The sequence below is a fragment of the Bos indicus x Bos taurus genome, chromosome 3 (genome assembly GCF_003369695.1).
Source record: "Bos indicus x Bos taurus breed Angus x Brahman F1 hybrid chromosome 3, Bos_hybrid_MaternalHap_v2.0, whole genome shotgun sequence".
Taxonomy (NCBI): domain Eukaryota; kingdom Metazoa; phylum Chordata; class Mammalia; order Artiodactyla; family Bovidae; genus Bos; species Bos indicus x Bos taurus.
Window position 1 is genome coordinate 32,719,830 of NC_040078.1, and position 9,853 is coordinate 32,729,682.

The 9,853-nt window shown below is 43.5% G+C and overlaps 1 long non-coding RNA gene across 1 annotated transcript; it reads right to left on the reverse strand.

The window, feature by feature from the left end:
• Nucleotides 1-758: 758 nt before the first annotated feature.
• On the reverse strand, nt 759-9,566 carry LOC113889487. Its single transcript, XR_003510272.1, has 3 exons — nt 9,133-9,566; nt 7,163-7,287; nt 759-2,694 (listed from the first exon to the last, which is right to left on the reverse strand). It is a non-coding gene; the product is annotated as an uncharacterized LOC113889487 (long non-coding RNA).
• Between the last annotated feature and the right edge of the window lie 287 nt (nt 9,567-9,853).

Below are 9,853 nucleotides of genomic sequence, written 5' to 3' on the forward strand. Positions count from 1 at the left end.
TATATGCTAGCCTTTACTGGTGTGTTGTACATTTTCATATGTTCTCATGTTACTAATAAGTATCATTTTGTTTCAGCTTGAAGGACTCCACTCAGCATTTTTTGCAAAGAAGATTAATGGTGAGGAAACCCTTTTGGTTTATTAGGGAAAATCTTTATTTTCTCTTCTTTCTGAAGGACAACCTTGCTGAGTGTTCTTAGTTGGCAGTGTCTTTTCCTTTTTTTTTTTTTGGCACTTTGAATATATCAATTCCATTTTTCCTGGCCTGCAAGGAAATCTACTGATGGCCTTATGCCAGTTCCCATATAGGACCAAATATTTTCCTCTTGCTGCTTTTAAAATTGTCTCTTAGGCCTTAATTTAAATCAGTTTTATTATTATGTGTCTTGGATAATATTGCTTGGGATTGACATTTTGAGGTGACTTATCAACTTCATCACTGAACAACAATAGTTAGCTTCAAAATTGGATATCCATGTCTCTCCCCAGGTTTGGGATGTTCTATACCATCTTTAGGAGAAGGCAATGGCACCCCACTCCAGTTCTCTTGCCTGGAAACTCCCATGGATGGAGGGGCCTGGCAGTCTGCAGTCCATGAGGTCTCGAAGAGTCGGACACGACTGAGCAACTTCAGTTTCACATTTCACTTTCATGCATTGAAAAAGGAAATGGCAACCCACTCCAGTGTTCTTGCCTGGAGAATCCCCAGGGACAGAGGAGTCTGGTGGGCTGCGGTCTATAGGATCGCACAGAGTCGGACATGACTGAAGTGACTTAGCAACAGCAGCAGCAGCATACCATCATTTGCTTATATAAAAATTCTACCCCATTATCTCTCTTTTCCTTCTGGGACTCCATTGATACATACATTATTTCTTTTGATAGTGTCCCACTGGTTTCTTCATTCCTTTTCATTCTTTTTATTTTTTGTTTCTCTGATTGTATGGTTTCAATTGATTTGTCTTTAAGATTATTGATTCTTTCACCAGTTTATTCAAATCTGTTGTTGAAGCTCTGTATTAATTTTTTCATTTCAGTCATTGTAGTCTTCAGTTTCAAAATTTCTGTTTGGTTCCTTTTATTCTTATAGTTTTACTGAGGTATAATTGACATACAGCAGTGCAGAAGTTTACGGTGTGCAATGTATGATTTGACTTACATACATCATGAAATGATTATCGTAATAGATTTAATCAACATCCATCATCTCGTATAGACATAAAATAAAATGAAAGAAAAAAAACTTTCCTTGTCTTATAACTGTTGGTATTTGTAAGGTGAGTGCAGAGAAAAAGAAAGTGAACTGAGCAGACAGGCAAGAAAAGGAAATTTATTAAAGGGCAAACAAGAAAGTGACTGGCCCTTGAGAAGAACCAGTGTCCTCCCTTTTTGACAGGGTCCTTCTTATACCCCGCCAATGGAAAATTCTCTGAGGGGGTGGTTAATTTTTAGCCTGCAGCTGGAGTCTTGCAGTCACATAGACTGAAGTCTGGAATCTAGTGGTCACATAGCCTTGAGAAAATAGGTGCCAGCAGGAAAACAGAATGTCGCTTGGGCAATGTGATCAGTCTCAAAGGTCACTGTGACTTCATTCTTTGTTTGTGAGGTCAACATAATGAGCCATTTTAACAATGAACCCCCAAATAGGCCCCATCTCACAGACTTTTTGATTTAGGATAAGGGCCAAAGTTCAGTCTTCCGTAACTGTTTCCTGTAGAACAGTGGCATTGCAGGAGTGAGAAAAGAAAAGGCCAAAATGTAGGTCAAGGGGATTTGTGTGAGGTCAAAGCTTTTGATAATTTGAGTGAGTTAGAAGTAGCTCATAGATAGTTTGGTTGGTGAAGGCTCATAAATGGTCCTGAAGAAATTTTGGAAAAATAAGCATTAAACATGGGCTGAAAGTTAGAATAAAGGCAAGTAGAAGGAGAGGGCCTAGAAAATGTAGGACCCAGGGTATCCAATTTCAATTGTTTAGCCAGTGTTCCCATGAGTTACTGAGGTGTTGATGTATCCTCAAGGACCTGTTTGTCAGATTTCTTGCTGCTTCTTTTACAATGCCTGATTTGTTGGTTGTAGAAGCAGCAAGCTTCCTCCAAAAATAGACATAGGCCCACTTTTTCTACCATTAGAAGGTCTAATTACCTTCTGTTTTGGAGGACCATGGCTGCCAGGGAATCTAGCTGGTTCTGGACAGTGATAAGGCTAGTAGCTATTTCTTCTAGGCTCTCGGTGGGATCTTTAGAAAGGCTTCAGTAGTAATTTAAAGAGGTTGTGAGTCCCATGGTCCCTGTTCCAATCCCAGCCACTATTCCTAAACTGATTAATAGAGGAATGAATTGAATTGCCCATTTGGGTCAGTTATGAATTAGTGGGATAGAGAGGGTTTGATTGTTAGGAGCGATGGAAATATCTGGGGCTAGATATACCATGGTGCATCTTCCTGTCCAATTAGTGGGAAGACATAAGTAGGTGATAGTTCTACATAACAAAAATATTCCAGGAGTAAGAAGACAACAGCTGACATCAATAGTAAATAGGAGTCTTTCTGGCAACTTGTTAGTAGTTTCTGAGACTGACAGTGAACTCACCAGTGTAGCCCCTACAAGAGGAGTATTCACACCACACGTTGAAGGGAGCCTTCCCAAGAAAGTAAGAGAATGTCCTGCAGTTCCTGAGATGTTGTAGACAGATCACCTGAAGGGAAGGTATGAAGTATAATTACAGAGGTGCAGTGGCATAGTTCCTAGTTGGGGGTAAGAATTGTTTATAGAGTTTTGTCTAGAAAAACAGAAAGGAGCCTCTTGTTGTAGACGAACATCAGAGGTGATGGGTCCTCTTATAGGTGGTCCTTTAAGAGTAGAAGTGAGATATGTAAGGAGGGGAGTCAATATCTTGTTGGGATTATGAATTTGATCAATTGAATATAAATAACATATGTATGATAAAAAGATATTCTCCTCTATATGTGTGATAAAAAGAAGTGTTTGCCTGAGTCCATTGATCTGTGGAAATGGTGATTGCCAATCCTCCAGGCAAGGATATGGACAAGCAGATCCAACAGTTACTGGCCAGGGTCAAGTTTGAGGTATTGAGTAAATGATGGGTTAGATTTAGAGTTCTGAATAGGTAGGCAAGGTTTGAGGCAGGGTGAGATATAGGCAGTGTATGAATGTGAAGTTTGGGCTGTAAAAGGAAAAGAAGCAAGAGTAAAATCATGGTGTGACACCAGGTGGTGTGTCTCATGTCTAGGTAGAGAACCAATAAGGATAAGAACCCAAGTGTAGAAATAAATTTGAATTGGTGTGAAATCTATTAAATCTCCCTGGAGCCAAAGATAAGTTATAAAGTTTAGGCATGAAGGGAAATTAGTGATGAGAGAGCCTCCTGGAAAGGCAAGAGCTTGTGACACTATGTGAAGGAAAATGGATAATGAGTTCATCTAAGCTAATCACAGTAAGAGGAGGCCCAAAGGAACAAGAACTATGAAGAAGTAGGTAAAACAGAGGGAAAGCTTTTGAATGATAGTCCACTCAGGGGGAGACACAGAGTAAAGTCCTATTGCAAATAGGGTAAGTAGAAGAAATCCTAGTCCAATTAGTGACCAGTACATCTGATTTTGTTTTACTTATTGATATTTGTTTTTGGCTATTCTGTTTCCTTGAGATTTTGAACCAACTGAAGCCTGATGGGTCCCAGAACAGTGCTGAAGTAGCAAGGAGTGTCCACACAGGGAATGTTTCCTGGTGGGGATGGAGAGTCTCCTGGGACCCATTTTAATCCAGAGATATGAAACCAAGATGAGTGACCAGTCAGTTTAGCAGCTGGTGGTGTGGTTAAAATGAGCTCAAATGGACCAGTCCATCAAGGCAGAAGATCCCTATGGTGTAAGGTCTTAAGTAGGACTTGATCTCTAGGTTAAGGGCAGGAAGATAATCTCCCAGCAAGGGGCTCTCAGTAGGTAATTGACCTAAGAGAAAAGGAGGTCCGTGCATGAGCTTAAAAGGACTGAGGAAAGACAGGGCTCTCGTGAAGTAGTCCTGCTGCTGTTAAGTCACTTCAGTCATGTCCGACTCTGTGTGACCCCATAGATGGCAGCCCACCAGGCTCCCCTGTCCCCGAGATTCTCCAGGGAAGAACACTGGAGTGGGTTGCCATTGCCTTCTCCGAAAGTAGTCCTAATGTGAGTCAAAGCCATGGCAAGAAGTTTGGTCCATGACCTTTGTAGTTCTAGAGATAGTTTGGTTAGGTGTGTTTTGAGAATAGAATTTGCCTTTTCTACTTTTCCCAATGATTGGAGTCTGTAAGGAATATGTAGTTTCCAGGTTATGCCAAGGGATTGGGCTACTTGTTGAGTGATTTGGGAGATAAAAGTTGGCCCATTATCAGATTGGAGAATGAATGGGAAGCCAAAGTAAAGGATGATTTCTTATATGAGAAACTGTATTACCTCTGAGGAGGTTTCTGATCTATTAGGAGAAACCTTAATCTACCCTGAGAAAGTGTCTACTAGAGTGAGCTTGAGTTTTATTTTTCATGTTGGAGGCATGTGAGTGAAGTCTATTTGCCAGTCCTCTCCTGGGATATGCCCTCAAGCCTTGTGTTGGAAATGAGTGAATAGGCTGTAGGGCTCCCTGCAGTGAGACTTAGGAGAAGATAACACAAGAGTGTGTGATTTTTTGCAGATGAGAAAGAAGGTTAGGATAGGTGATAAGAGGCCTAAAGAGGTAATAAAGAGGTTTAGTGCCTTTTTGTAGGGCATTGATGAATGTCCATAAGAATCTGTGTAGCCTGAGATTGGGGAAGGACATAGCAGCCCTGTTTTTGTAACCAGTCTCCTTGTGGTTGTGCTCCTTCTTGTAGTAATTGTGTTTTTTCTTCAGGGAGGAAAAGGGGCTTTATGCTGGGGAATGCTATGAGTTGTTGAGCTGTGACCAGTGATTAGAGTGAGGCTTGTTTTGCTTTCCCGTCTGCAGCATTGTTGCCCCATTTCATGGGGCAACACCAGGGGTCTGAGGCTTCTTGGTGACCTTGGCAATGTATGATGCCTACTTCAGTTGGCATGTTAGCTGCATTTAACAGTTGGAGTATAAGTGGGGCATTAGTTATGGAAGAGCCTTTGGTAGATAGGAGCCCTTGTTCCTTCCAGATGGCAGCATGTGAGTGTATGATGTGGAAAATATATTTAGAATCAGTTTATATGTTTGCTCTCTTTTTAGCTGCAAGAGTAAGTGCTCTAGTTAGTGCAACAAGATTTGCCTTTGGGGATGAGGTTCCCAGAGGGAGAGGCTGTGATTCAATAATTCCACTGTCAGCAAAAATTGCATATCCAGCTACCTTTTTTCCTTCTGTTGTTGTAAAGGAGCTGCCATAAATACACCAAGTAAAGTCAGGGTTATTCAAAGGGATTGAGGAAATGTGGGAGACATGGGGCATCAGGTCTTCTAATGCCTCTTTACAGGTATGGATGGGAGGCTCAGAAGAATTAGGGATAAGGGTTGTGGGGTTGAGAGTAGGACAGTGTTCAAAGGGAAACTTGGATGACATGAATTAGTTGGATGTGTGAAGGGGACAGAGGGTCATGGATTTGTGAGAGAGTAAATCCTTAAGTCATGTGGTGAATGAATGAAAGTGGGTGCTCCAAAGGTAAGTTTCTTACTTTCCTGAGCAAGCAGTGCAGCTGCTGGCAAAGCACATAGGCAGGCTGGCCATCCTTGAATTGTGGTATCTAGTTGTTTTGATAGATAAGAGACAGGGGTAAAGGAGGGGCCCTAATTTTTTTTCAAAACTCCTGTGGCAATTTTGTGTTTCTCAGTAATATAGAGTATAAAGGGGAGAGAAAGGTCAGGAAATGTTAGAGCTGAGGCTGAAAGAATGGTTTGCTTAAGGGTGTTAAAGGCTGAACTAGGGATTCTGAAAGATCTCCTTGGGTGGCTTAATATATGGGTTGTTTTTACTGCTGTAAGGCAAAATTGGGAATCCAGAGGCTTAGCTATCCAGTTAACTCTAAGAAGGACAGGATCTCTGTTTTTGATGTAGGGAGTGGTAGGACTGAGTATAAATTGGATATAAAGGACTTTCTTTTGGTAGTAATATATCTTTTCATTGGTGTTAAAAGGGACTCCAAGACATGTGACTCTAGGGAGAGAGAGCTGAACCTTGGTAGGAGATACTCAATAGGATAGAAAATTGAGGAATTGTATAGTGTGTTGTTGAGAGAGTGTAAACGAAGGACAACAAAGGAGGAAATCATCCATGTATTGGAGGACAGTACTTGAAATAAGGTCAAGAGAGGTTAGGTCTGATGCTAGAGCTTGACCAAAGAAATGAGGGCTATCACAAAAGCCTTGTGGGAGGACTGTCCATGTCAGCTGTTGGGAGGAATAATTGTCTGGATCAATCCAGGTAAAGGCAAAAGGGTCTTGAGAGTGTATGTGTAAAGGGATGGTAAAGAAGGTGTCCTTGAGGTCTAGAATGGTGCAGTGGGTAGTGGAGGAGGGAATGAGAGAGAGGAGAGTATAGGGATTAGGGACTACCAGGTCTATGGGGATAATAGCCGCATTGATAAATCTCAGTCCTGGACCAGGTGATAGGAGCCATTTGGCTTTTTCACAGGTAAGATAGGGGTGTTACAGGGAGAGTGGCTTGGGCACAAGAGACCCTGATGTAGGAGTTTAGTGATGATAAGTTTTAATGCCTGTTGACGTTTTGGGGAGATAGGGTACTGTGGTTGATTGGGGAATTTGTAGGGTCTTTGAGATAGATATGAATTGGAGCATGGTGAGAGGTGACAGATGGGTTGTCTGTATACTAAACTATGGAGTTTCTGGATGAGGAAGGAAATGGTGGAGGGGAGAAGAGGAGGTAGGGTTGAGGAGCAGTAACCAGGCTAGGTTGGAAGGTGGACTTGGAATAGTAACAGAAGCTTTGAATTTTGAGAGAAAGTCTTTCCCAAGAATAGGAGTGGGGCATTTGGGGAGTACAAGAAAAGAATGGGAAAATGGGGTACCTTGAAGTGTGCAAGGTAGAGGCTCAGTTATTCGTGGTGTAGATAGTAAACCATCAACCCCCATAACAGAGGCCTGAGAGACCTTGGTTTTTCCAAAGTAGGCAGGCATAGCAGAGTAAGTGGCCCCCATGTTGATGAGAAAAGAGATCAGCTTACCTGCCACTGTGAGAGTTACCCTGGGCTCCATACAGGTGATGAGAGTCGGGGCCTGGGGCCCTGGGCACCTTCAATCTTCATCAGCAAAGTCCAAGGAGGCTGGGAAGAGCTGGATCTGAGGACTCCTGCTTGGGACCAGGAAAGGATGTCTAGATTCCTAGAGGGGGTTTGGGCAGTTGACCTGTCTTTTTATGCCACAGAGGGGACACGGGTCTGGCCTTGGCTTTAAGTATGAGCAGGCCCAGCGGCCTTCTTTGCCACATACGAAGCAGGGCCCAGGTGGCAGCTTCCTGTTTGTTGCTTGATGGAGGTTTGGAGCCATGTAGGGCATTGGCTAAAAGGTGGTGTTGGGCCTGATCTCCTTGGGCCTTCTCTAGCTCTGCCTGCTCTTCCTAGTTATTGAAATTTTTAAAAGCCAAATTTAAAAGGTCTCATGGATGGGCTTGAGGGTCTTTTCCTGCCTTTTTTAGTTTCTTTTGGATGTTTGGGGAAGATAGGGAGATAAAATGGGTGTTGAGGACAATGGTACCCTCTGTTGAAGTGGGGTCTAATTTTGTGTATTTTTGTAGGACCTCGGTTAACCTGGCTAGAAATTGTGCCAGTTTTTCGACTAGTCTTGGAGCTATTTCCTGAAGCTTATCAAGGTTGACAGCTTTATGTCCTGCCTTTTGAAGGCCCACACTGAGGCAAGAAACCATGTGATTATAGGCTGCTCGTCCAAGTCTTCCTGCCTGATAATCCCAGTTGGGATCATCTCTGGGGACAGCCGTGGCCCCTACAAGCTTAGTGTTGTCAGTCCTGTGTATCTCATCAGCATGTGCTGAGAGGCTTGCCATACTTGATTCTTCTCTTCTGGGAGGAGGGTGGAGGAAAGTATGATGTAAATATCATGCCAGGTCATGTCATAAGAATGGATAAGATATTTAAATTCTTTTAGATAATTATCAGGGTCTGAGGAGAAGGAGTGAAGATGCTTTTCAATTTGAGATAGATCAGAGAATCCAAACAATGCCTTCTGTTCCAGCTACTTCCCATAAAGGGAGGAGTGAAGCAGGGAAAGGAGCAGGGTCCTGCTTTAAAGTTATTTGGGACTGAGTATACGGAGGAGACCTAGGGAGGTTGGGGTAGAGCCTTGGGACCCTCAGGGTAGAGGGTGAGGCTGAGGTCTCAGAGCTTGCCTCTGGAACAGGCAAGGGAGGAGGGTTGGGAGCAGTGGCAGTGGTCTGCACTTGAGAAGGAGGGAGGGAGGAGGGGGTGTAAAGTGGAGGTTGTGGAACTGGATCTGATGTGGCTGCAACAGGAGTGGGAGCTATAAGAGGTGGGCTGTGATCAGAAGGGTCAAAGGAGGAAGAAGCAAAGTCTGAACAGGGATCAGGGGTGGGGGTGGGGAGACATTGTATTAGGAAGATGTGGCCCAGAGTAGGCTAAGAGTGTTTGAGAAGTAGGACAGGAGTCATAGACAGAGGGTTGAGAGTGAAGAAAGCCTGAATATAAGGGATTTCTGAGCACTTGCTGTTGCGGCCACAGAAGTTATCAAGGTCCCGTAGAGTATTATACTCGAGAGTTCCATTTTCTGACCATTGGGACCTATTATCAAGTCTGTATTGTGGCCAGACAGTGTTAGAATAGTAAATAAGTCTTTTTGGTCTAATCTCCCCTTGGAAACCCAAGGCTTTTAGGTTTCAGAGATGGCATCCTAAAGGAGTGGGTTTTGAGGGCTGGGATTGAGATTTCCCATTGCGACCAAATAGGAAGAGTAGACAAGGGCAAGGGAAAGCGAGGAGAAAGGCCCAAGAGAAAAGGCGTCCCCATTCTCAGGATCTTCTCAGAGAGTAATAACAGTCTGCTTTGAAACTGGCATCCCCTATTTTAAAGTCAGACTGAGGCACAAGGCCAAGGGCCTGAGGGCCATGGGATCCTCCTACCTAGCGCTAGGACTTGAAAACAAGGAGAGGATCGATTTCACTCACCCTTGTAACCAATGGATGAAATGTGGGCCGGTGTGTGGATGTCAGTCCAGCAAGGCAAGTGGAGAGTCCCATCCTGGGGAGATCGTCTCAGTTTCTCTGCAAGGTCCAAGGGAGGGGGCCACCGGGTGTGGGCTCGTAAGAGGAGCCCACCCAGTCACGGTGGATCTTCCCTCCTGGGTTTTGGCACCAGAATATAAGACAAGTGTAGAGAAAAAGAGAGTGAGCCAGGTTGTCAGGCAAGAAAAGAAAATTTATTAAAGGGAAAACGAGAGGGTGACTGACCTTTGAGAAGAACCAGTGTCCTCCCTCTCTGACAGGATCCTTCTTATACCCTGCCAGTGGAAAGTTCTCTGAGGGGGTGGTCAATTTTCAGTCCGCAGCTAGAGTCTTGTGGTCACATAGGCTGAGGTCTGGAATACGGTGGTGGCGTAGCCTTGAGAAAGTAGGCACCAGCAGGGAAAACAGAAAGTCGCCTGGGTAATGTGATCAGTCTCGAGGGTCACCGTGACTTCATTCTTTGTTTATGAGGTCAACATAATGAGCCATTTTAACAATGAGCCCCCATGTAGGCCCTACTGGTATTTACTCTCTTAACAACTTTTATATATAACTTCAGTTGTGTTGATTTTATTAATCCGGTTGTGCATTACACCCCTAGTACTTACTTATCTTACAACTTGAAGTTTGTTCTTTTTGATTATCTTCATCCAATTCTTCCTTC